Source organism: Galeopterus variegatus, unplaced genomic scaffold, assembly GCF_000696425.1.
Source record: "Galeopterus variegatus unplaced genomic scaffold, G_variegatus-3.0.2 Scaffold3936, whole genome shotgun sequence".
NCBI lineage: Eukaryota > Metazoa > Chordata > Mammalia > Dermoptera > Cynocephalidae > Galeopterus > Galeopterus variegatus.
The window spans coordinates 103,266-108,617 of record NW_007730047.1 but is presented as its reverse complement, the minus strand read 5'-3'; positions in this window follow the sequence as shown (position 1 = coordinate 108,617).

Below are 5,352 nucleotides of genomic sequence, written 5' to 3'. Positions count from 1 at the left end.
AAATAATGAGTGAAATTCAATGAGGGAACACACAAAATTGCATGAAAATACACAAAGAACACCTAAGGGGGACCAGTGAAGAGCGTCAACGGCCATACAACGAGGTGGAAGAAGTCCGGTACGGGGGCAACACTGAGGGTTGCGATCCATTGCCGGACACGGAAAAAGACAAGAAGACAAAATAATAATAATAATAATAATTTACAGAGTATTGTGAATGTTGAGAAGTCATAATGTACTGAGAGATTATCTAAAGAACTAGAAGAATGACTGTTCTTGGAATTTAGACAAAGAAATATCAAAATAAAGCAGCTCTGAGTGAAGACAGAACAGCCCAAGGAGGAGAACAATGGGATTATTTAAATATGCATAAAATTAAAAGCCAACACACCCCTCTTTTTATGAATTCTTATTTTCCTCAGTGCTCAGTCCCGGTATAATGCCGCTGTTGGCCTTTGTTACACAAGATGGCAGATCATGGAAACTGTGCTGTAAAACCACGCCCCATCTTTAGCTCTCTAGACAAGAGTCCATGGTTTACACAGGGTACACAATGTGGGCTGCTTCATGGAAAAGAAGTTTTCCCACAATGCCAATTAAGTTAAATTTGGAGGACACAGTCATTTTTTCCCCTAGGGCTCAGCTTGAGCCCACTGGAAACCATCTAGATCCCTAGATACTGTGCATTCCTGCTGAACAGAAATCCAAATTGGTTCTCCTGTGCCATGGAGTACTGCTGAGATCACTAAACTCCTCTGACCACTCATAAATTTAGCACTTCCCTTTTCCATGTCAACAAATCCTGGATAATGATGTTCATTATTTCACTACATTCTCAAAAGCAAAGGAGACCAAACAAAAAATAGTTCCAGTAACAAGCTATAACAATACAAGAGGAAACTTATTTCATATTAAACTAAGCACATTTGGAAAACTCATGTTTTGTAATATGCTATTATAACTACTTTTGCACCACTTTATTTTGGGATTTTTTAGTCTTTTGAGAATTTCTAAAATATACCAATTCAGAAAGAGGATGCCATGATTTTTTGTCATTATTTTTGATTGAAAGCAAATGAAAACCAATATCTGCATGCATTAAAAGAGTGATGCTAAGGATATTTTACCTTGTAGGAAATCTGGAATATATTTTTTAAGAACACACCTATTTCATTAGTCCCACGCCCATGAGTGACAGTGGCTTTATTTCTCTTGCACTCCTTAATTTTGGGGAAGATGAAAAAAGTCCTACGAAAAATAAAATTTTTTTTCTTTTTAAGTTTTCTGTAAAGCATATAAGAACCCAAAGGCTACCACCCTCTAAAAATTAGTAACAGGAAAAAGTAAGTGTCTTCTGAAGCAGTGAAATGCTGCCTTTCATCAGATGCTGAAGACAATGTAACCCATTGTTTTTCCTCTTTCCCTAAACTGCCAGGAAGCTCAGAATTAAATGTAATGTTCAGTTACAGTAACTATTTTAAACCTCTCCTTTTATATGCTTTTTGATTTTCTGTCTATTTTAACAACCTTATTGTGTACGTACATTTTACTGAAACCTGCCTAAAGTATTTTTCTGGAAAAAGGAAGAATATAAGTCATTCTATAAAAAACACAAAGAATCATGCAACTCTAATTAGATCGGAATGTATGAGTTATTTTAGATGAAAATCCACAGGACAATCACAAATCATTAAATTACACGGGAGAACTGTGTTCACATATTCACTGTGTCTCTGTGCATAAAAACACCAAATTGAGAAAAGTAGAGAGGCCATTTGGAATTTGACTTCATGGTGAAAACTACCTTCTGATTTGGTTCTACACCGAACTTGCACCCTGGGCTTGGAGAGCAGAAAAAGTCCACCTCATTCTCATTGTTTTTTTTTTTTTCTTTTTTCTTTTTTTTTTTCCTCTAAGAGATTCCCAAATGATGAGTTACGTTTAGGAAAGTTCTTTGTCCCAGACTAGCACCCGGGATGGATCCCTGCCCTGATGTCTGTGTGTCTGGGTATGAAAAATTGGGGAAAGGGCTATTTAAGTAGTCTTTATCAAGAGATGCTTGTTCCAGCTGGCTGGCAAGGAGCATACAATGCCATTGAGTCTGGCTTTCCAGTACCAATGTTAGTACTCTCATATCTGATATTGCACATTCCAAAGGGCTAAAAAAATACAGTCCAAGAAAGCCAACCAAATTGCTCTAAAGCTTTAAAAATAAACATTGGTGTTTCAATCATGGGTCAAGGCCTGGGAAAGAGGGAAGACTCTGTGGAAGTATTTAAATTAAACCAGTTTGCCCACTTCGAATCGCATTCTTAGACCAGCAACACATATTGGTGGTGTTCTTAAACCCCTTGTGATTGTGTGGTAAACAATAGCTTTTTAAAAGAGCTTATAAATTACGGTTAGAATCTAATGCTGAAGCCCAACACTTCCCTTTTAAAAAAATATAATCAGTGAATCATTCTTTATGACAAAGACCCTTGGGAAAAATTAAGAAAGGTCACACAGGAATTTGTGACCAATCAGAAAGTTTCAGAAAAAACAAAACAAAAAACAGTTTGCATTCAGTATGACTTAGAGACCATTTGGAAACTTAGTAAACCTGGAGTAAAGTTATTTGAAATGCCGGTCATAAGTAAAATGGTTAAATTCCACTCATTCCTACCCTTATCTCTGAACACACACCAAAACACACAAAATCCCTGATGCCTATCTGCCAGCCCCAGAGGGCAGCCTGGCAGTGGGAGGAGGAAGGAATCTTAAGAGCCTTATCTTTTACGATTTGTGCTTTCTACCAAATCTGTCATCTTTTACTTCTGTCCGTACTGGAAATTAAGGAGCAGGCCTTTCCAGATGACAGTGGCTACTGATCATGGCAATAAATATATACATGAAATAAAAACAGAAAAAACCCAAATTAACACAAGCTCCTGAAATGCACGGTTCCCTCTACCCTCCCTAAATTAATAATTCAAATGTAATTTACTAGAGGTCTGCGTTTCTTTCAAAAAATTTAAATATATACTAATATTTTTTTTTAAAATAAGAACATTTGGTCTACAGTAATATCTAAGAATATAAATGAAGTAATTTTTAAACACAAATTCATGTTTCTATAATAGTGAATTGACATTACACTAACAAAAACTCCACCTCTTGATCATGTTTTTTTTTTTTTTTTGACTGGTAAGGGGATCGCAACCCTTGGCTTGGTGTTGCCCACACCGCACTCAGCCAGCGAGCACACCCGCCATCCCTATATGGGATCCGAACCTGCGGCCTCAGCGCTACCAGCGCCGCACTCTCCCGAGTCTGCCACGGGACCAGCCCTTGACCATGTTCTTACTGTGGTCTACATCTGTGATTTCTCTTTGCCATTAGAAAAGTGGTGGATTGTCACCTGGCACAGGGAGGGAGAGAAATGGCTGTCTTCTGTGCTCAAAATGATTTTCATCTGCCTGCCTGTTCCTCTGCCTGTCCATGCCCTCTCCAAGCAGACCACCACTGTCTTCTCAGAGTTAGAGGAGCCGGGAAGAATGATAAAATTACCAGGTACTAGTTCATATCACAATTTATTAAAAACTAATAAATGCTATATCCACCACTTCTTTCTCTACTATCGTCTTTTGGTGTTTCCCCAGTGGTGTTAACCATCAAACATGTCCTTCTCACCACAGACCTAAGAGAAACGTCTGACAAAAATAAAGTTCCTTTCATTATAAACGGAGGCATAAGATGCTAATGAACCCATGGTTTGTTGTTTGAGTCGAATATTAAATTCCATTGGTTTGAGGATGTTTGGTTTTATTGTGGGCTGATAGCTCTTAAAGTTGTGGTCTGGATCACTGGGCTTTGCAGTCTGCACAAGTGTGTACAGGGATGAGGGCATACTGTGTGCAGTGACACTTGGGCACTGAGACCTCTGGGTCCATGTGGACTTCCTAAGCATGGTCAGCACATTTACAAATGGTATTTGATGGGCAAATTCTTAACTCCCAGGGATAACCAGAGTGTTATGTCCCAGAAACCAGTGTTGCGCTGCACTTTCTCCATTCTGCTGCATTTCTGTGCTTTTCTCTGTGCCCAGGAAGCCGACCTCTGTAGGTGGCATCGACTGGGCCCCTTGCCCTTTGACTTCCATGTGGGTTTAGCCAATGACAGCCACCAGCAGCAGAGCAGAGGGTGACCGCATTCTTTTGCTGAAAGCCACAGCTCCTATCCGGTGGTGCTGGAGCTCGCTGGGTTCTGTAACTACTTCTGTCCTTGCTTTTTAGGCTTTGAGGTAGCAATGACTTCTTACTCTCGCTAGCCCCACAGGTGCTTCTGATTCCTTTATTGGTTTCTCTGCCCACACATTTGTATAACATTCTTTCATTAAACTCTTTCTAGTTACCACTTTTGAGTGTTATCTTTTTCTGACATGTAGCTTTTTCTACATGTAGCTGTGTAGATAGAAGAATAACTGTACTTTAAAAAAATCAATAACACTGAGATGAACATGTTCATCACAGCTCTATTTACAATAGCCAAGACATGGAGCCAACCTGAATGTCCATGTACGGATGACTGGATAAGGCAACTGTGGTATATATACACCATGGAATACTACTCTGCCATAAAAAAGAATGAAATTCTGCCATTTGTAGCAACATGGATGAGCTTGGAGAACATCATGTGAAGTGAAAAAAACAAAGCACAGAAAGAGAAATACCACCTGTCCTCACTCATAAGTGGGAGTTAAGAAAGAAAGAAAGAAAGAAAGACCACAATAAAGCATGGAACTTTCAGAAGGAGCGAATAGACCTATACCTACTAGGAGTNGACAGGAGCGCCGCCGCGCTTCCCAAGCGGCGCACTATCCAGTGCGCCACCGGGCCGGCCATCCGTGATTTCTCTTTGCCATTAGAAAAGTGGTGGATTGTCACCTGGCACAGGGAGGGATAGAAATGGCTGTCTTCTGTGCTCAAAATGATTTTCATCTGCCTGCCTGTTTGCCTGCCTGTTCCCCTGCCTGTCCATGCCCTCTCCAAGCAGACCACCACTGTCTTCTCAGAGTTAGAGGAGCCGGGAAGAATGATAAAATTACCAGGTACTAGTTCATATCACAATTTATTAAAACCTAATAAATGCTATATACACCACTTCTTTCTCTACTATCGTCTTTTGGTGTTTCCCCAGTGGTGTTAACCATCAAATATGTCCTTCTCACCACAGACCTAAGAGAAACGTCTGACAAAAATAAAGTTCCTTTCATTATAAACGGAGGCATAAGATGCTAATGAACCCATGGCTTGTTGTTTGAGTCGAATATTAAATTCCATTGGTTTGAGGATGTTTGGTTTTATTGTGGGC